This window comes from Mastomys coucha, unplaced genomic scaffold, assembly GCF_008632895.1.
Source record: "Mastomys coucha isolate ucsf_1 unplaced genomic scaffold, UCSF_Mcou_1 pScaffold20, whole genome shotgun sequence".
Classification (NCBI taxonomy): Eukaryota; Metazoa; Chordata; class Mammalia; order Rodentia; family Muridae; genus Mastomys; species Mastomys coucha.
This window is the reverse complement of record NW_022196903.1, coordinates 23,333,753-23,356,615: the sequence shown is the minus strand read 5'-3', so window position 1 is coordinate 23,356,615 and position 22,863 is coordinate 23,333,753. Positions and strand designations below refer to the sequence as shown.

Here is a 22,863-nt window from a genome sequence, read left to right as displayed (position 1 = left end):
CCTGGAACTAACTCTGTAGACCAGGCTGGCCTCAAACTCAGAAATCTGCCTGCCTCTGCCTCCCAAGTTGCTGGGACTAAAGGTGCGTGCCACCACCGCCCGACCTATAAATACTTTTGAAATATGTAAGCTGTTCTGAAAACCATAGTATAGTGTAAAAACATGAAATAAACAATACTACTAATAGAGAGGATGAAATAGTAGAAGCAAGATTTCAAGACCATTATGTGCCACGGGCCAACCCAGTTGGGGTCCCTCAACCCAGGGAGAATCAGGGTTCTGGTATTTAGGTGGGCAAGGAGTGGGCAAGTGACAAACAGACATGAATACAAGAGAGTGCTGAATCTGAGTGTAGTTTCTCAAAGTAAGCACCAGACTTCTATAGTCATTACAGAAAGACAGAAGGAAGATAATACAACAGCCAACTTACATCAAGATCATCTGATACATAATGATTCTATAGAAAAATATATACATGAAAATTGGCAGGAACTAGGCAGTGGTTACAACTGAAATAAGGCCAGCCTTATCTAAGGTCAGCTTATTCTTAGAAGCCAGGTATAAAGGCTTCAGCCCTAGCCATAGTTTCAATTCTAGTCTATTGTACAACCCACCACCAGCCAGCCCTTAGTAAACAACCAACTCTGCTATTCTGGGCTAGAGGAAGTATGCACCAGGGGTCCCATTCTTGCTAACCTTTCCATGAATAATACAAAACTCTAGTTCCTTCTTAAGCCACAACCCATCTTCTTCTTAGACCATTGTAAATTCCTGTATATGGGAGTGACTCAGCTGCTTTTTTTATGTATTTGTGGTGAACCTCCATTTGCCAGAGGAGCCCACCAGTTTTCTTCTATTATGTAATCTGTCAAATGTGACTATAATGAGAATTCTAAATTTACTTTTTTTTTTTTTTTTTTTTTTTTTTTTTTTTTTTTTGGTTTTTCGAGACAGGGTTTCTCTGTGTAGTCCTGGCTGTCCTGGAACTCACTCTGTAGACCAGGCTGGCCTCGAACTCAGAAATCCGCCTGCCTCTGCCTCCCAAGTGCTGGGATTAAAGACGTGCGCCACCACGCCCGGCTTCTAAATTTACTTTATTGAACTTGCCCTGGCATTATTAACTCTTATCCAGTAAACTGCAATGCCCAATTTCTTTCACTATCTCTCTTACAATGCTGGAGGCAATTTTGTCTGAATAAGTGACAGTCTTTACAAAATTCCAAGCCCAGGGTTGGCTCAGCATTGACTAGGATGTTGGAACACTGGTGGAGGCCAGGAAACAACTCCAATCTAACTTGGCTATTTGTCAAATCATTCCTTAGGGGCATCTCTATACCTATGATAGAACAATCCTGAAAGAAAGCACACAAAAACCCTCCACTGACTATTGCAAGGACAAATCTGGACCACATCTGTGTTAGGGGACACCAAGGACTTCCAGGAGACCAGTTTCCTTGAAATTTTTTGCCTCAGGACTGCGGCCAAGCTTTTGGACTTGTCATGCAGACTCCACTGGAGTGGGTGTGACAATTATGTGGTACACAGCAAGACATTGTCACATACAAACAAGTGTATATGGATTGTACAATATTGGACCTATTTCTCCAATTACCAAATTAGAGAGACCACCAGATGATAGCCAATAAATTTCCAATTCCTCATACTTTTAAATTTGAATTGATTAGGATATGTTGGTAATATTAATTTTCATATTAAGAGATATTAAGAAAAAGTACTTGTTACTTCCTGTTGTTTTTGTTGTAAGAAGTGGAATTAGGTTTGTGTGGGTTTGTTGAAAGATTACTTTCTTGATTCTTCTAGGGTGTAGTTTTGCTCCTTATGTTGGTATTCCATCTATTATCCTTTGTAGGGCTGGATTTGTGTAAATTTTGTTTTCTCATGGAATTCTTGTTTTTCCACCTATGGTAATTGAGAGTTTTGCTGGGTATAGTAGTCTGGGCTGGCATTTGTGTTTTCTTAGGGTCTGTATGACATCAGCCCAGGATCTTCTAGTTTTCATAGTCTCTGCTGAGAAGTCTGGTGTAAGTCTGATAGGCCTGCCTTTATAGGTTACTTGATCTTTTTCCCTTACTGCTTTTAAAATTCTTTCTTTGTTTAGTGCATTTGGTGTTTTGATTATTATATGACAGGAGGAATTTCTTTTCTGGTCCAGTCTATTTGGAGTTCTGTAGGCTTTTTATATGTTCATAGGCATCTCTTTCTTTAGGTTAGGGAAGTTTTCTTCTATAATTTTGTTGAAGACATTTATTGGCCCTTTAAGTTGGGAGTCTTCACTCTCTTCTATACCTATTATCCTTAGGTTTGGTCTTCTCATTGTGTCCTGGATTTCCAGGGTGTTCTGGGTTAGGAGCTTTTTGCTTTTTGCATTTTCTTTGACTGTTGTGTCAATGTTTTCTATGGTGTCTTCTGCCCCTGAGATTCTCTTTTCTATATCTTGTATTCTGTTGGTGATGCTTGCATCTATGTCTTCTGATTTCTTTCCTAGGTTTTCTATCTCCAGGGTTGTCTCTCTTTCTGACTTCTTTATTGCTTCTATTTAAATTTTTAGATTCTGGATGGTTTTGCTCATTTCCTTCACCTGTTTGATTGTGTTTTCCTGTAGTTCTTTAAGGGATTTTTGTGTTTTCTCTTTAAGGGCTTCTAGCTGTTTATCTGTGTTCTCCTGTATTTCTTTGAGCGTGCTATTTATGTCTTTCTTAAAGTCCTCTATCCTCATCATGAGAAGTGATTTTATATCTGAATCTTGCTTTACCAGTGTGATTGTGTGTCCAGGACTTGCTATGGTGGGAGTATTGGGTTCTGATGATGCCAAGGAACCTTGGTTTGTGTTGCTTATATTCTTATGCTTGCCTCGAGCCATCTGGTTATCTCTAGTGCTACCTGCCCTTGCTAAATCTAACTAGAGCCTGTCCTTCCTGTGATCCTGGTTGTGACAGTACTCCTCAGAGTCAAGCTGTTTCTGTGATCCTGTGATTTGGGGATCCTGTGATCTCTGGGATTTTTAGAACACCCGGGAGTGGAGCTTCCTCTGGGTGTTGTGAGACTGGCTGTGGAGTTTGCACCCAAGGTCTGCTCAGGGCGCCAGCCCAGACAGACTAGATGAAGTTAATTTTTTAAAAGAAGGTCTTGCCATGTTGTCTAGGCCCCAAACTCCTAGGCTCAGGTGATCCTCTTGCCTTAGTCTTCCAAGGAGTGGAACTGTTGTTGTGTGCCCCCATACCTAACTTCCCCAGTTAGCAGCTGTCTGTCTTCTAAACCTTCTCACCTAAGTCATAGTCTCTGGGAGATTGGGCACTGACATCCATGTGTATGTGACAGGGGAAGGCTGGAATTCTGATTGCCACGGGATATATTTTATCCATTTTCTATCTGGAAACAACTTAGGTAAAGACAAAGACAAACAAATAAAACTCTTGCACTACTGAAATGTAGGATTATTTGTCATGGGAAACCAGCAACACCTGGTAACTTCAAAGAAATTTTGACAGAAAGTAAAAGTTCCCTGTAATAAAGCTCTAACTAATGGCAGAAAATGGAAATTCTCCCTGCTCCAGAGAAGGACAGCAATTCTCCTATACCTTTTAAAGCTTACTCTGGTCTCACACATCTGCATATGTCAGCAACTAGGCTGACAACCCAAATGCCCTGGAGGACCCAGATTCATTTCCCAGCATCCATATGGTAGTTCATAGTCATCTGTAACTCCAGTCCCAGGGGGATCTGATGCCCTCTAATGTCCTTTGTGGATATTGCATGCATATATTGCATAGACATCTGTGGGCAAAATATCCACAGGTATAAAATAAAAACAAGGACAAAACAAAACAAAACAGCTGAAGTAATGATGTATGCTACAACATGGACAGACCTTGAAAATATTACAGGAAGCAAAAGAAGCTACTTGCAAATGGCCATATAGTTTACAGTTCCTCCTATGTTGAAATGTCTGGAATAGACAAGTCTATAGATAAAGAAATCAGATTAGTAGTTGCTGAGGGCTAGGAAGGAGAATGAAGAATAGGAAATGTCTATGGGTGGGCACAAAGCTTACTTTTGAGGTAATGTAAACGTCCTGGATATTAGATGATGTCTTAGTGTTCTATTTCTATGAGGAGACACATTGACAGAAGCTACTTACAAAAGAAAGCGTTTAATTGGGGGATTGCATACAGTTTTAGAGGGCTAGCTTGTGATCATTATGGTAGGGATCATAGTAGCAGGCAGCCAGGCAGGCAGGCAGAAGAGAGAAAAAGAAAGAAAGAGAGAGAGAGAGAGAGAGAGAGAGAGAGAGAGAGAGAGAGGCCCCCCCATGCACCTCCTTCAACAAGGCCACACCTCCTAATCCTTCCCAAACAGTTCCACTAACTGGGAACCAAGCATTCGAACATATGAGCTTATGGTGACCATTCTCATTCAAACAACCAGAGATGATGATTGTTGAACAAAATTGAAAACATAACAACTCCCTTAAAACCCACTAAACTGTACAACTTAAATGAGTGAGTTGTATGGCAATCACATTTTAACAGTCACTGAAAATACTAAGAGGATTATGGAGGCAAACATGTTGATGGCCATTAGCGTAAAGAGGACCCCCCCACTCCCACTCTGCATGCTCAGTTCTTTCTCCAGGGGTCTTCACTTCACTTTCCCCACCCACCTCCCAAGTCTCTCTTCCTATTTCTCCTACGACAGTCAACAGATCACTATCTGAGGCTGACCCTGAGTACCATGGGGATAAAAATAGTTAACGTGCTAATATGAAGAACCAATAGGGCTCACAGTCCTTATGTGTGAGTTATCCCCACATGAGAGGCCCCTTCTCTGTAACCCTTAACACAATTTACTTGTTTGAGAAGACTCTAGAAATCAAGGAACAACAGAAGCCATCAGATCCAGGAAGAGGTGAGGATTCCTCCCTGGAACCTTCAAGTACAACATGAACCTACCGACTCCTTCTTTTTGCACCTTTTGCCTCTAGGACTGTGAAAGACTAGGCATCTATTGCTTCATTCCTTTACTTTGACATTCCTTTACTTTGACAGTCCTTGAAAATGCATACATTTGCATCATACACCAGCATCTTTGGTGAAGACGTTGGGGCAGGAGGGTATGCAGTAAGTATTCAGCTAACTGTGACTTTACGAGGACCTGCGGTTATGGGGATTCCCATTTGTATTTTTTTTTATGAGACAGGGTTTCTCTGTATAGCCCTGGCTGTCCTGGAACTCACTCTGTAGACCAGGCTGGTGGGATTCCCATTTCTTAGAGGTGTGCCTGGCCAGAAGGTGGTGTTTTCTATTCATGGGTCTGGACATGGTCAATAATTAGTAATTTAGATGATAAGTAAGTACTGCCACCTCTACTCCCCACAGTGAGGGCTCCTCAGAGGGGGTTTCCTTGTGTCTGAAGGAACACAATGCCCCTGAAAGACCTCCTAATAGCTCCAGGGTTGACACTTACTTTTGCTTCTCTAGGTCACTGTTCTGCACTTCCAGATGAAGTACCCGCTCCCCCCACCCTGTTTTTGAATTCATAGCCTCCTTGATCATTGTAGTTTAGGACTCTATTAACTATTTCTTCCTCAACCTTCTCTCCTATGTGTCAACATCTGTTTCTTCTCCTGAGATTTGTTCTCTTACTTTTATGACTTAGGTGTCTGTTTTTTTTTTTCTTCTCTTTCTACTGTTCTCAGTAACACCTGATGTTTATTTAGGTCTGGTGTTCAGTCTTTATAGTCTACAATTCTCTTGGGTAATTGTCCAGTTCTCTCTACTTTAGCTGCTGCCTTCAGTGTGTCTTCTACTCCTGGGGCAGTTTTTACTGGACTCCAGCTTCCTGCATTAAGCTCAGAGTTCTTGCCTGGGGCACCAGTGACTTCTGGCTCCATTTGTTCTAACTTCCATTGCCTCCCCTTCTCCACTCTCCCCTCTTTCCAAGTGAAAAAGTCACACAGAGGGGTTCTCTCTCTCTCTCTCTTTTTGTTTTTTTTTTTTTTTTTTTTTTTTTTTTTTGTAACAGGGCAAGGTCTCACTGTTGCCTTTGCCTTCCAAGAGCTAAGTTTATAAGCATGAGGCATTATATCTGGCCAAAGGTTTTAATGGTTCAAAAAGATAGATGTTGAGCGGTTTTGAGAGAGAAATAGAGAAGAATGAAAACTAGCCATGGAATGATGGCCGGTGGCAACTCAGGCATTAGCCAATCAGCAGACTATGAAAGCTTGTCCACACCAACTTTAACATGCCGTAAACAGAGTCTAGGTCACAGAATATCCAGTATGGAGGAAATCATAGGTAGAAATGTGATATAGTCAACAGCATCTTCCAGACCCTTTTTGTGTCTCTCCTGTTCACTTTGCAGGCACAATGTAGTGGTCACTCTTTTTGGCCACCTTACCTCTTCCTCATGCCAAGCTGAGTCCTTCAAAGTCCCCCTCAAGGAGCAGAAAGTAATGGTTGACCCTGCATCCAGGTCTGCCCTTTGTCTCTGTGATGATGTCTCCTTAGCTCTGTTCTTAAAGTATGCCAGGGGCAAATGAGTCTGGAACTTCATTAGGTCCTTGAGTTTTGAGGCCACCACTCCTTATTCTGATGACTCCCTTATGTCAGAGTCCAGCAAACACTTCCATTAAATTATAGACAAAGAAATGTAAAGTGGTTTAGGTCAGAATTTTGGGTATGATAGTCACTTTTTACAATGGGGCTCTGGGCTAGCCCAAAGAGCCACTCCTCCTAAAAAACCTAACAGTATTTATGGGACGAGAGGTAGGCATGGGAGCTGAGAGGTGGAAGAAGAGCCTACACAATAAGATTTATTTTCAAATGTATGGAGTCATCTGATCCCAGCATTCCATTGCTAAAGATACTGAAGTTCTGATGGGCATGAGGCTCCAGAATGCACCGATGAAGATGCCTGGTGGCCTAATGCTGGCTATTTCCCCTGGTGTATTAGTGTATGGCATGCTTTTGAGACATCCAGTAGTGATTATCACCGTTCCCCTAAGCAGCTCTGTCCTCATTTCTGGCAGTTGTGTCTTAATTAGGTGGCTTTTGGCTCTTCATTATTGAGCTACCACGTTTTTCCTTAACAGAATACTTTAGTTGTTTTATGCAATTAGAAGGAAGAGGCTCATAGGAGTCATCAAATTACAAAATAGATACGACAGAAAAGACCATTATTACCTCCTCTCCACTGTCCAAATCTCAGTAGTAATCAGGGGCTTACATAAACAGCCTGGCTGACATTCTTTAGTTGACAGTCTCTAAGGACAATGCCGGCAGAGCAGTGCACTTTGCTCTTCATAAAAGCAAAAGTGATTAGTCTGCTATATAACCTAATCATCTGAAAAATGTAATTCCCACAGCAGCGTTTGTTATTACGCCTTGGAGAAGAGCAGCTGGCAGATAGGATTTTGACACTCTAGATTGTACTACCACACACTAGCCAAACGGATGTTTCTCCATGAGGAGGGCTGCTAACCATACTGTACCTGAGAGAAGGCTCTCAAGGACCTTCCCCTGAGAGCAAAATGAGGGGACCTGAACCTTCACAAGCTGTCTTTTACCTTTCACCCCTTGGATGGCTTGTAGGAATAAATGCTGAATAAGCATTGGGGTAGGAGTAGATGATTGAGATTCATATGAGACTTTGGAGCAGTCTCCAGAATTTCCATTCAGCCTTCCTGGGAGCCTTAGGCGTGTGAGGGTGTGGGCTAAATGCTGGATACAAAGGTAGAGAGAGGTTGGTTGTGGCCTTGAGGAGTCTTTTATTTACACTAGACCATTAGTCGCTGTCTTCTGTTCTCTTTTTCACTTATATGCACTCATGTCCTTTGCTTGGACTCTTTTGGACTAAGTCTCATGACTTCAAATTAATGGAAATGTTAACTTTTGATGTGTTAAGGGTAAAGTCCTTGGGAAGGAATTAGGTCATGAGAGTGTGGCCCCAGTAATAGTATTAGTGCTCTTATAAGAAGCAAGCCATGGAGCTTGCTCCCTTCCGACGTGTCTATCGTGGGAGGGTACAGCTGAGACAGGAGCTACCTGAAACCAGAAAGCGATGCCTTACAAGGCATGCCTTACTCTTGGGTCACAAACTTGTAGAGCTATGGACAATACATCGTTGTTTAAACAAACTATGGTAGGTGCCCTCTTTTAGCAGACTTGGTGGGGTACCCGTTTCCTCCTGGTAACATGTGACCAGTGAGTTTTCTTCTTACTGCAGCCCATCTGCCCTGCCTTACTTATTATGGCAAATGAGACTAACCATCATGCTTGGTGGCAGATAAACATTCCTCTGACATATTTAAAAATATTGTATTTGCCACATAATAGATCTAGATAAAGAGCGTTTTCTTTCCCACTTCCAGTTTTCAAGCTGTTATACATCTGACAGAAGGTGACTTACATCTCTCTACCCTCATCCGAGAGGCTTCCTTTTGCAGAGGATGGTGTTTACTACAGAGGCCCGTGATGGTCAGCACACAGAAGGTAAGTGGCTTCAGAGTGCTTAGCTCTAAATGGGATAAAATCTGAGCCCCGGGGAGCTCCCCGAGGCTCAGAATTCATCATGGAAGAGGGGCAGAAGGTAGTGGATATTGGCAGTGAAGCAGTATTTCCTAGACATGACAGGGTCATTGGATACATGAACTCACGGAGCCCTGGCTCTGTGCATGAGACCTGCAGAAAATTCCTAGCTTAGACAGGGCATTGGCTCAGGAAGTCGCACACCAATCAGTGATTACTAAGGGGGGAAGAGTGGGGTTTCTTCAGGGATGTACTCCCTGAATGGCTACCCATGCTTCAGTAGATGGTTCTATACTCATGCACATACAGACAGCACTAAGTGGATTCAATGACTTAATAAAAGAGAGAGAACATGGAGTTAGGAAGGAAAAGTGCTGGATGTTTCTGGGAAGAATTGGAGGGAAGGAAATGGGAGATAAATTTAGTCAAACACATTAGAAGCATGTATGGGATTCTCAATTTTTAAAGATTTGTTTTATTTCACCTGCACAAGTGTTTTGCTTACATGTATGTCTGTGCACCATGTTCATGTAGTGCCTGCGGAAACCAGAAGAGAGCAGCAGATCTCTTGGAACTGGAACTACAGATGGTTGTGAGTACTGGGATATTGGTGCTGGGAACTGAATGCAGGTCCTCTAGAAGAGCAATGAGTGTTCTTCGCCTCTGAGCTGTCTCTCCAGACCCTGTGAAACAATTTTAAAAAAGACATCATCTTTTCCCACTTGTCTAAAGAAAACGGAGGTTGTTTCTAGGGTGCCAGTAGTTTAGTCACATGCCTCAGAAGGGGAATAGTTCCTTGCAGAGGATTTGGAGTCTGACACATGTGGCTGAAAGTTTTACATCGGCCACACTGAATCTCAGCTACCTGTGTAGCATAGCATCTACCAGTGTTCTAGGCGGCAGAGCACAGACCTTTAAGTCCCGTGTGAGGCTAAACTTGTATTCGTACACTAAGAAATAAACTCATTTGACTTTGCCTTGAACAATGTCCTAGCAAGTTCCAGTGGCATCACTGTGATTCTCTGCATCCTGAAGAGGTGGTAAGGAAGAACTGACAGACATTTTGATCCTCTTGCCTAATTTAGACCGTTCTTGACTCATCATCATACAAATACACAGCATGAAAGGGAGTCATGATATTTTTTAGCTAGGGCCCCAGAGAGATCTACATAAAAGTCACAGAGAATATTTTCATTCCAGATATTGACATTCACTAGAAATAAACATCTTCCGGTGTGTTTTCTCTGGGTGACATAACTTGTCTCATAATGAATCAACAAATATGATTGTCTTTCCTAGTATCTTTAGCAAACTGGGTATCACCATGTACCCCAGGCTGGCCTGCAACTCACCATGCAGAACAGGCTGGCTGCAAACTCACAGAGACCCACCTGCTTCTGCCTCCTGAGTGCTGGCTTGTATTTAAAGTGTGGACCACCAGGTGGGCCAGGCAGAACAACATCTTGATTCTTTTTCTACTTTGTTTCTTCCTTCCTTCCAACAGGGTCTTATGTAGCTCAGGCTAGCCTCCAATTAGCAGAAGCTGGCCTTGATCCTCCCACTTCTTTTAAATAATTTATCATTGTTTCCCATGTTTGAATGTTTTGCCCACATGTTGTATGTGTGCACTGCTTGTGGTGCCCTTGGGACCACAGAAGAGGGCATCAGCTTCCCTGGGAGTGAGGAGTTACAGATACTGCAATACGGGAATTGAACCCAGTTCTTCTGGAAGAGCAGCCAGTGGTCTTAACCACTGAGCCATTGTTCCAGCCTTCCCCACCCCTCTACCTCCATGGATTCAAATCCAATTCCTCTTCTTCCGTCCATCCCCCCTTAATATTTTTAGTTTTTTGAGACTCACTATGTAACTTAGGTTATGCTGGAAGTTACTATGTATTTAAGACTGACCTCAAACTTAGAGTGATCCTCCTGCCTCTGCCTCACCAGTGGTGAGATTACAGGTTTGTGTCTCCATGCTGGATCTACCGTCTACTTCTTTCCCTATCTTTCTGCTTTCAGCAATGGGAGGTAGGGTAACTTTTCCAAGTTTTGCTATCCATGTTTGATTTCTCTAGGGCAGTGGTTCTCAACATTCCTAAAGCTGAAACCATTTATTACAGTGCCTCATGTTGTGGTGACCCTTACCATAATTTTCGATGCTATTTCATAACTGTAGTTTTGCCATTGTTATGAATTGTAATGTAAATTTCTGTGTTTTCTGATAGCCTTAGACAACCCATGTCAAAGGACCATTCAATCCCCAAAGGGCCCACGACCCATAGGTTGAGAACGCTGTTCTAGGGGCTTCTCAGCACTATTATAAGGATTTGGTTGTAGTGATAGATGCGATTTAAGTAATTTATTAAATCTTCCGATTTCTAGATAAGCCTGTGACTAAGAATCTAGAGGACTACTGGAGTGTAGTTGGAAGCCTTTGGGGAGCGTGACTTTTCTAAACCCCATGTTCTATGCCATTAGAGTTGCATGATGGTCTTTTGTTACCAGGGTGGCTTTGAACAGCAGACCGCCCAGGTCTCCTGCAGCAAAAGACCCAGCCCAAACAACCAACTAAAACTGTCGCTGGCTGCGCGCTGCTGCGGATCACTCCTATTTGCTGCAGCTGCCGGTGTTTTCGGTGCTCCAGCCCTGCTGGGTCTCTGAAGAGGCAAATTGCATATCTTGCCGCGCACGGCCTACCTTTGTGCAGCCATTCACTCCTCTATAAAATGTTCTGCGCGCACAAAAGCAGCGGCTGAGGGGGACAGCTCCCGGCGAAGAGTCCCGGGAGCCCGCGCCTTCTCCAGCGGGACCACGCGGCTAACCCTGCCTGGGAAACTAATGCAGAGTTCCTAAGAGCCCCAAACTCTCTCGTCTCGTCGCAGCGTGCTCCCCACCTCCAGACCCCCAGGTGAGACTAAAATCAACAAACCTCGAGGCTAGCAGACAGCCTTGGCCTCCTGCGGGTAATCCCGGAATTCCACCTGCATTTTGAATGTGTTTTGTTCTATGGAAAGAAATGTTGTCACACGGTTTTCCCCCCCTTTTCCTTTCTTTCTTTTTCTTCTTCTTTGTTTTTCCTTCACTTTCTTTTCTGGGAGTGACATCAAACATTTTCTCTGGGATGGGGTGCAGAAAGTCAGATGGATCTTTGTTTTTTAAATCTGTGCAAAAGACTTAGTTTTAATGCAGTATACGAGGTCCCAGAACAGCCTTTTACCAAGCAGATCGCCGCTGCCGGGCTTCAGACTGCCGCGGAAGAATGGTGGCTGAAAGCCCGTGGCGCGCATGCAATGCTGCAATTTGTGGGTGTCTGTTTCCGCATTTATATTCAAATATATTTCTCAGGAAGATTTTTTAATTGGAGATTTCGCCTTGAGATGTTCAGATAAATCAGCTAGGGAGCCAAACCGAGTAATTTCACTTCGTAAACCAACCTTTCTTGCAGTTCTTTCTTTTCTCCCCGCGGTTCTTGCCCCGAAGCGATCCGTAAAGCGAACCTACTCTGATACAGTTTGAAAAGTGCATTTTGTACTTGGCTCTTTCTTTGATCGAATTAATCTGGGCCTTTTTGTAGTTCTAAATGAGGCCTATGGGCTGACAATGTAGCTGTTTAAAGGGGGATTTTAGGGGATAATAGCCAATGCAAATAGTGCTATGAGAATGGCAAGCTGCTTTCGTACTTTCGACCACATAATAACAGCAAAGAAAGCTTTTAAAATGAATTGAAATTTTGTGGCATGCCATCTGGGATTATTTGGGGGAAACAGTTTTGAATACTGCAGTTGGGCAAAAGAATGGAGGTAGGGACTGCCCCTAAGCTGACATGTTTCAGATGGCAACCTTATGCTAACCGGTACAAAGTTGCCTAGCTTTTTTCCCCTCTCTTATTTTCTTTCTCTCGGATTATCTGCAAAAATTCTCTTTGATTGCTGGTATTTGGGTCTGAAAAACTTTTCTATTGTTGAAGGATTCAATTCAACCCCTGCAGCTGCTGATCCCCTTATTGTCCCCCTCGTTATGTGTACGAGTCTCGGATGAATGTAGCCAAGCCTTTTAGTGCCTTAATAGGTGTCTACATAAAGGTCATTTCTTCTGCCGTACTTGTTTTAACAAAAGTTTATACACAAACAACAACCACAGCTAAAACATTCACATTAATCAATCTCCCCCTGATGCAGATTGTAAAAACTGCCCAGAGCTATGGCAAAAGCAAGTAAAAAAAAAAAATAAATTTTTTTTGTGGGTGTATTTGTTATTATAAAACAAAAAATAGTTCAAGCAGTTTCACCAAGAGCAAAGTGTTGTTTGTGTTGTTTGCAGCTGATGTGGTCCACTCGGGTGCTAGGATGTGTTTGCAGTTGTACCAGGTGAAGGTGGAGGGTGGTGCAGGGCTCAGGGCAGACTTTGTTGGGCATTCTCTTCTTGCCCCATGGCTGCTATCAGCTGCTGATCATCTCTGTAGGAAAGGATACATCAGCAGTACCAGAAACGAGACAACTACAAAGAATTGTTTCTCTACAGGTGTAAGTTCTGATGAGTAAAAGAAGGCCACAGTGCCCCCCTTTTCATCTGTTTCAGGGAGAGCTGCCATTAGAAAGAAACAGCTGCCAGTTGGAAATGCAAGTGAGGATGCCAGTGTATGAACTGAACTGGGGAGGCAAGCCCACGTTTCTAAAGGACCTTAGTGCAGAGAGGGGATGGCCTAGCACGATCCACGTCATGTGGGAATTACAGAAATCTGGCCACATGAGGGTAGGAGCGACGAGACCCACCCACAATGCCTCCGGGGAGCCGCAACCCTAGAGAGCTTGCTTCGATGGAGGCTAATTTCAGAGACCATCTTGTTTTGGTCTGTCTCAGGATGATATCTGGCCACGGTCCTTGGACCTGCCACCCAGCCAGTCCTTCAGGGATAAGAAATGACATAGTCTGTGGTGCCTATGGGTTATCCTCCTGTGCTGTGTGGGTTTTATTGTTCATGTATCTGCTTAGACTGGGGAGAGAAGGATTCAAGTCCTAAGAGGCCTTCGAGGCTTAGAGAGAGCTGAAGAGCTTCAGGTTTGGCTTCTCTGTGTGGTTGGTTTTTCTCCCCCCATACCCCCCATCTTTTTTTTTTGAGAAAGGGTTTCTCTGTATAGCCCTGGCTGTCCTGGAACTCACTCTGTAGGCCAGGCTGGCCTCGAACTCAGAAATCTGCTTGCCTCTGCCTCCCAAGTGCTGGGATTAAAGGCATGTGCCACCACTGCCCGGCTCCTTCCCGCTCTTTCATTGAAAGGGTCTCTTAGCTTTTCCCACTCCTAAGATGGCTTCTTGGCCATTGGGCTGCACACTGTTTCTTAAACTTAAATGACCAAATGAGTGACCTAGAGATCTTGTTGCTATGCACATTTTGAGTCATCTGGCTTGGAGTGAGGCCCGGAAACCCCTTACATCTACCAAACTCCCTCTTCAGGCCACTGCGGTCAGGAACTCTAGATTCTAGTTTACCTGAAGATGAGATACAGCTCTCTAAAAGGATGGAGTGAAAATGCCCACTGATAACACTTAGCATCAGTGCTCAGTTTCTAAATTCCAGTAGCTTTGGGGTAGATTAGAAAGGGTTTGGGACAGTTTAGTTTATCTTAAAATTTGTCTTTCACTTGCTTTGATTCTTTAATTTCAAGCAAAAGAGACAAAGTAAATGATATTTGTTCCTAACCATTAACCACCACCTGCTTTATTCTTTTTTTTAAATTTAACTTTTAATTGGATCTTTGTGAATTTCACATCATGCAGCCCAATCCTACTCGTCTCCCACCCCTTTGTACCCACTCTTGGCCCTTGCAACGCGCCCCCCCCCCACCAAAAGAAGAAAATATCATTGTGGGAGCTGTAGTGTGTATACTGTGTCCCACAGTATACCCTTTTGCCCACATTTCTTTGCTTGCAGATGTTCATTGCAAGAAGTCATTGGTCTGGGTCGATGCCATTGGCTTTTGCCACTCTATCAGTACTGGGTCTTCAGGGGAACTCCTCTTGGATCCTGTTGTTGCTCAGTGCCATGGAGGTCTTACAGCTTTAACTCTACTGGACTGGCCCTTCTACTTTCTCCAGCGGTTCATCATGGGGTAGATGCTGGAATGGGCCAACTCAAAGCCCTGAATCTGGGCCTGGGTGGTAGCTGAGCTGGTCAGCCTGTGAGCTCTCCTGCGCTCATACCACTCCCATGCTGCAGCTGGCAAGGGGCAGAGCCAGCTCTCCCATTCTCATGCCTTCAGGGATGGCTCATTCCTGCCAACACCAGCAGGGATAGCTCTAGTCTGCTGCCCAGGCAAGGTGCAAGGCTCACTCTCCTGAGTGCTGCAGCTGGTGAGGGGCAGGTATCGAGGGGCAATGGGTTAGGGGGTCTTTTCTCTTTTATTCATTCATTTTACATATGTATGTATTTTGTTTATGTATTTGTGTGTGTGTGTGTGTGTGTGTGTATGTGAATACTTGTATGTGTGAGTAGAGGCCAGAGGTGGATATCAGGTGTCTTCTTCAATGGCTTTTCACCTTATTTGTTTTGAGACAGACTTCTATCATGGGACCATTTCATCTAGATTGGCTGGTTAGTGAGCTCTGGGGATTCCCTTGTCTTTACCTCCCCTGGGATTACAGGCTTGCACTTAGTTCTTTTTATTTTTATTTTTATTTTTTACATGAGTGTTGGGGATCAATCTCAGGTTCTGATGTTTATACACCCAGCACTTTAACAGAGCCATCTTCCCAGCCCCTATTCACTCATTAAAAATTGCTTTACAAATAAAACATGCAAATAAACATGCAATCACATATATATTATATATCATTGTATATATAATATATAAGTATATATATTATATAATCTGGTCTCACATAGGTGACCCTTGTGCTAGGTTTTATGGGTTCAGGGTGGCAGGTAGAGCTCATTCCTACCCTCCAACACTTTGTATCTCAGAGTCTAGAACAGTGGGATACAATGCTGCTACCCATTGCTGGAACCCTCTGAGGAGATGTAAAAACTGTAACAAATGCCTGGGATCCTTCTGTAGTGTGGAGTTTCTACTACCCCACTTTAAGCTCTAGGTGGACTATACTACCTGTCCCTGCCCAAGTTCCCTTGGATCTGCAGATGAAACGCACACACACACACACACACACACACACACACACACACCACATTAGTTTATTTTTAATATGCTTTTAGCTCAATGGCCAACCACTTCTAAGCCTCCCGTGGCTAATGTGCTCTTACCTTCACTCCCAGATCAACACCTCTAAGTCTGCCCTCAGCTTAGTTGCTCAGTTACCTTTAGTACTAGCTCAACATCTCTGAATCTGTCCTCAATTTAGTTGTGTTTCTAATCTCCTGCCTGCTACTCCAGGCCCAGTCAGGGAAGTGACCAATGGCCACTCCACCTGAGATCTCACATGGCTAGTGACTCTCTCTCCATTCAAAGCATGACGAATATCCTTTTCTGTCCTGTGTCTCCTCACCTGCCTGGAACCTGGAAGTCCCAGCTCTTCCACCCAGTCATTGGCTGCTAGCATCTTTTTTGATTGATCAAGAACCAGTTGGGAAACAGGATCTTCAGCATTCCCATGCAGATTCCTGATCAAAGCATGAGAACCACCTCCTACATCCTTCTCCCTTCCAGAGAATTAAGTTTTGATAATTTGGATAAGTCCTACTCATTAGCATTCTTGAGGAGTTTCTTGCAGAGTGTGGTGTATAGCCAGCACTAAAGGAGTAAAGTAGATGTGGGTGGGAGCTCTGAGAAGAGCTGCCTCTGTACAGACTCCAAAGCTCTCAGAGCGGTGGGATGAGCATGCCAGTGAAATCTCTTCCCCTGGAAGTTTCCCTTTCTAGTGTACTATGTCTACCGTAACTATAGAGGAAATGACAAAGTCACCATGTGTACCTGTCCTAACACGTGTCACAGCATCCTCAAATACTCACAGCATGCTCTAACATACTCACAGGGACATTGCATCCTGGTTCTAAGTCATAGGATCCTCTAACTGACACCATCCCCTTTAGTCTGGCCTTATTTTGTTGTAAGGCAGAAAAAAAAATCCATTGTGACCCTTGTGCTAGGCTTTATGGGTTCAGGGTGGCAGATAGAGCTCATTCATCCCCGCCAACAGTTTGTATCTCAGAGTCTAGAACAGTGGGATACAATGCTGCCACCCATTGCTGGAACCCTCTGAGGAGATGTCAAAACTGTAACAAATGATCCTCCTGTAGTGTGGACTTTCTACAACCCCAGCTTTAAGCTCTGGGTGGACCGCACTACCAGGGAATCCAACTCAGATTCTCGCCCTTGCTGTGCAAGCACATTCTATACTAAACCAGGGCTCTGGCCCTTTAAGTTCTTTTATGTTCTCTCTGCCAGGCTCCAAAATATATAACAGCTTGAAAATATTGTCTCCTAGGCTGTGTTATCTCTTTATCCTCTTAGCAAACTTTCTCAAAGCAAAGGTTTTAACTTAGTGCTGTGCAGCATATCAACATTTCCTTTTCCGAATCTGCTCTGGGTATCAAACTCAAGAAACCTACAGTAAAATCCACTGCACTAGAACAAAGGCAACTGACTCAACTGAGTTTTCCATGACTTATCAGACTTTAGCACTGAAAATTCTTCATCCTGGAAAATCTCCCAGACCTAGACACACGAGGACAGTTGACCATCCCAACACACACACACACACACACACACACACACACACACACACACACACATCAATTTAAAAATGGGCAAAAAGTCATAGATAGACATTTTATTAATGAAAATATACAGAAGGCAAATAGACACACAAAAAAAGATGCCTAACATTCCTGGCTGTCAAATAAATCCTAGTTCAAATTTTAATGAGATAGCCACACCCTACGTATCTATCTGGATGATTAAAATGAAGAAGTATCAACAATGACAAATGCCGGCTATGATGTAGAGAAAAATGCCTCCCTCATAGATGGGGCCATAGTGCAGCATAATATGCAGAACTCGCATCTCCTTAGTGAAACTACAGGAGCATGTATAGTTGCTGCAGAAAAGACTTTGTGCCAGCTTCATGCCAAAGTAAACACAAAGCTCGCAGCTGTTCTAGAATCACTCAGACGTTTATCACAGAGAAACTAAACGACATAAACCCACACATATATGTCTGTAGCAGCTTTATTTATGATTAACTAAAAGCTGGAAACAACCCATATGTCCTTTGGCAAGTAAGGGGTTAACTGTGTTTCAGCAGATAACCCTTCAAAACCATGCAGGTTGTAGAAAAAGAAAATACAAGAGGATCCTTGGGTGTGTGTGTAAGTGGTGACATTGGACTCTAGTACACTAGGGCTTCCTAGGGATGCTTGATTTAGGGGTGGTACGCTCAGTGAGTAATCAGCCTGCATGATAGGGTGGGGTGCTGGATAAAGATCATGTTCTCACTGAAAAAGACGACACAGGAAGGAGGCTCAGAAAATGGAAAAAAAAATATGAAGAGTAGAAAACACAGTAGTAGGAAAGCATACAGCAAGGATTTGGAGTTAGGGATCTACTTCTGGGATCTGGTTGATGTATGTTCCCCTTGTTACCCTTCTATGGCTGCATCTCTCAGAAAAGTGAAAACTATGATAATGCTTTTGAAATCTAATTGGATGTTGAAGTGCTGTCTTAGCCATCAACAGTGTCATGGAAATGCCGTTGTAGGCTTTTATGTACTTTTCCACAGAGGACTGCTCCAGATGTGGCTTCCTAAGGGCATCCCTTTCCTAGTGTTGGCAGAACAGAGAGCACATGCTCTTCCAGGTCCTCAGATATTCAGAGGTTGAAGGAACCTGGAGGAATGGGAACAAATCAGCTACTTACTACATTGCTAACAGAAGGGCTTATTTGTTGGCCTACATTATTCACTACGTTGTATCTCTGGTCCAAACATCCTGAAGCCAAGAGGCTCCCTCTGTTGGTCCTGTGAAAATGACATCATGCTGGAGCACCCACAGTATGCCATCAGATTAGGAATGGCTGTCTCTTACTCAGCGTCCACGGTGTGCTGCATGCTTTTCTAAGTGGTTTTATTCATATTCACTCAGAAAATTCTCATTACAATCAACAGGTATTGTTCCTTTCTTCATCTCAGTAATGAGAGAAGGAGGACACAGAGAAGTTAGATTGCCCAAAGTCATAAAACTTGGCAAAATCGATGGCAGCTAGCTCCCATCTGAAAAAGCATGGGAGTGTTTATGTTATACTGTAGGTCACCCATTAGAATGCCAGACATTTTTAATTTTCATAAGACCTCACATTTCTGGAATTTGTTTTGATTCCCTTTTCTAAATTGATTTAGCCATGAAGCACAAGGCCACAAAGCCTGTGGGCCTCTGTTCAATATTCTAGTGTGAAAAATGGTGAAGCCATCCTGGGACACATTAACTGTAGGCTCTCACAGATGGTAGAACAAGATTAAGATGGAGTAATGCTCTTCCAGATATCATTTGCATCTTAACTGTTTTCATGAGGTTTGTGTACTTTACTGGTAATATGGAGCAATTTTTGAATTGTATCATTTTTATTTATTTGGGATCTTGATTCAATATAATGGGTCATTTGCTCATATTAACTATCTGTTATTTTTCCCGTGGGCACCTTTGGCAATGAAGGGCAGACTGGCTATAGGGGCTCCAGTACATTTTAGAGGAATTATCTGGAGTGTGTCTGCTCTTCTACACTCCCAGGTTACAAAGTCACATGTAGTCTGACCTATGACCCACCAGGACATTTAAAACAGTTATTTTATGACATACATGTTCAGGGCCTCAGAGGGGTTTGAGTGGCCTTTGGTTTAATTGCAGGTTGTTATTTCTTGGTATGACATGGATTCATTTGAAAATAACAGACAGCCTTATTATTGCACAACTGGGTCCACGGGAGTTCATTGATATTGCTGGGATTATCATTATTATTATCCAGACACTCCCTTTATTCTCTATTTTCTGCATTAACTGCTCGCTGCACTGACGGGAGGTGAGAGGGTTTCCCTCTTTTAACTCAGATTTCTGGCTAGTCCTTTGTGGGAACTAATGGTTGGTAATTAACTTTTAGAAAAATCACTACTCGGAAAAAATGGGAAAGCACCTTGAGAGTTAGAAAGCAGTCTGTGAAAACAGGCCGTGGAGACACCCTGTCATTTTGCAAAGGATGACAATCATGTTTTCCTGGTGACCTAGGCAATGGGATCTCCAGCCCACAACCATCAGAGTTAGCTGGGAACCACCCCCACCCCCACCCCATGACCATTGCCAACATGTCTTCCCCTTGCCATAGAATACAAGCTCAGGGAGAACAGGGTTTGAGGCTGTGGATTGCCGTGGTCTTATATGAGTGCATCTGTTAAGTTTGTGGCCCACCAGGGGAACCATAAGCCTGATCAGAGAGAATCATGACTAGAATCTAGCCAAATTATTGAAAGAAGCTATCTGTGTGTTTGGGAATAACCAAGACACCAAATCAAGCTTTACTGGACACTTGTTTTGTCTGAGAATCAGGAAATTGGCAGAAGAAACACCCGAGTCCATATTGGAAGTGCGTGCAGAACACAGGACTTCTTCAATGTTGATTATTCCAAGCTCTGTATCATGTTGACTTATTTCATGTTCATTACCATCTTTTAAGTGTGTGCTGCTGAAACTGTAATTCTCTTGGAAAAAGGCTGTGTTAGAACAATAGTTGCAGTAACACTGTGCTTACTACCATCAGGCACCCCAGTAAGGCCTACGTCGATGATTTCACTATAATCTATGAGTACAATTGTCCTCAACCTCTCCATAGGGGTGGTAAATGGGTCCTTACAAGGTTGTATAACATAACCACCACCACCATCACTGTACACACTCTCTCCTTCATATATATATATATACATATATATATATGCATATGTATATATATAATCATGTGTATATACTCATATGTATATGTATATATTATATGTATATGTATATATATATATAATTTGAAAATAGTAGTCTTGCTGCTGACAATATGTATGCTTGCTATCTAGTTATCACTTCCCTTGGGTTATACTTTGGAAAATATACTGAGTTCAGGAGAAGTTAATTTACCTAAAGTACATTAGCACAGTGCTGATTTTCTGAATTAAAGAGGAGAAAGATAGCATGAAGACCCAAGTGAATGAACTCCTGCGCAAGGTGGCAGTCTATCACATCCATTCTTAGGAACTCCTCTGACCCCATCTCCATCTCTGGAACCTTACATCACAAAGCTTTTCCCATTCCCAAGCATTCACAAGGAAACAAAGTCTACCTGAGGTAGCCTTTAGAACCATAGTGCTCAGCGTTCTAAAGGGCAATTCAGGAGGCTGGAGATGTTGCTCAGTGGTAACGAGCTTGCCTGCATACATGTGTCTCTAGGTTCAGTCTCCATCACTGCAAGCAAATAAAAATACACAATCCAGTCATTTCCAGTATATTTACAGAGCTGTACAGCCATCCCAACTTTCTAAATCCATGACTTACTTCAAAGAAATCCCCCAGACTGATTAGCAGCGTCTATTCCTCTCTTCTCCATATTCCAGCAGCTACCACGCTACTTCCTGCCTCTACTGGGTTTGCTTGTTGTGGTCCTGTTAGACAGGTGGAATAACACAGTACACATACAGCTTTTGTATATAGCTTCTGTAACTTAGAGTATGTCTTTTTTAAGTTCCATCCTCGTGATAGTAATGAATTGGCTGTGTTTGAGAAGAACGTTGATTTACATCTGCTGCATGACTCTGCTACACTTTCTTTGCCCGCTCATCAATCGACAGATGTTATTTCTGCTTTGAGGGTGTTGTAGGCAATACTGTTCCTTTGCAAATGCTTAGTGACAGGGAGCGCTTTGCTCATGATCATCTCTCTTTTTGGTTATGGTTATTCTTGTGTCTGTGAAGAGGCATGTAACAATGTCTTTGATTTGTATTTCTAACAACAGGTTGACACTGAGCACCTTTTCAGGTATTCACTGGTCATTTGCATATCATCTTTAGAGAAATATCTATTTAATTTTTCTCCCATTTTTAACCTGGTTGAGTTGTAGGATTTTTTTTTTTTTTAATCTATGCTGGATACTGGGCCCCTTATCAGATAAGGCACACAGACATTCTTATTCAGGACATTGTCCTTCCACTCTCTTTATGGTATGCTTTAAAACACAGATTTTAATATTGATGATGTCCAGTTTGTCTTTCTATATCTTCTCTAAGAAAAAACTCCAGCACAACATTACAAAGATTTGTTCCTATATTTCTCTCTCTCTCTGTGTATATGTGTGCAGATGTGGGTACATGTCTGTGTACAGATGTGGGTACATGTGTGTGTGTGTGCAGATGTGGCTTTATGTGTGTGTGTGTGTGTGTGTGTGTGTATGCGCATGTGTAGGCCAGAGATCAGCCTTGAGTGTCATTTCTCAGGTGCAGTCCATCTTGGTTTTTCAGACAGGGTCTCTGGTTGGAGGAGGCAGCTTGCTGTTGGGTAGGCTGACTAGCCGGCCCCAGGGGTCCTCCTGTCTCTTCTCTCCAGCTCCAGCACTGGATTCCAATTCATTGCACACTTCATTGTTTTTTTTTTTTTTTTTTTGGTTTTTTGAAACAGGGTTTCTCTGTATAGCCTTGGCTGTTTTGGAACTCACTCTGTAGACCAGGCTGGCCTCAAACTCAGAAATCCACCTGCCTCTGCCTCCCAAGTGCTGGGATTAAAGGTGTACACCACAACCGCCAGGCGATAGTTTTAGTTTTTAAATGTAGGTCCATTAACCCATTTTAAGTTAATCTTTATATATGATATGAGGTAAGTGGTTTTGTCATTTTTATCTGTGCAAATCTGTCAGAGTTAATCAGGTTAGAAGATGTTGTTTAGGCTGACGTACATTAGACTATTTGTGGCGGGTTACTTGTAGTTATATTTATGTCTTAAACGTGTAGAAAATATTGAGTTTTTGATGCCAAATTTAAGATAGATTCTAACCATGTTTTCCCTCTGAAATTAGTGTTCCCCAAGTCAGTAATGGTAAATATCTATGATTATTTAATTCACACTTATTAAGCAACCATAACAGAGACAGGGAACAGTTTTTTTTTTTTTTTAATTATGTAACTTTTGCTAACCTATGACAAAATTCCTAAGTCACAGGAATAAATTTAACATTTTAAAGGGGGTAAATGTTAAAATAAAGGAAGTGGGGATTTTAAAGTGTGCTCGTCTTCATCATGCCTTAGGGGCAGACATCTGGAGTCATCCTACATGCTGTAGTTCTATGCACTGATC

General features: G+C 42.8%; 1 protein-coding gene across 1 annotated transcript in view; it reads left to right on the top strand.

The window, feature by feature from the left end:
* The first annotated feature begins 11,106 nt into the window (after window positions 1–11,106).
* Znf800 (zinc finger protein 800) overlaps window positions 11,107–22,863 on the top strand; it is a 190,646-nt gene continuing 178,889 nt past the window's right edge. Inside the window, exon 1 of the mRNA XM_031381325.1 lies at window positions 11,107–11,454. The gene's annotated coding sequence lies outside the window, so the exon portion shown is untranslated. The remainder of the gene's footprint in view (window positions 11,455–22,863) is intronic.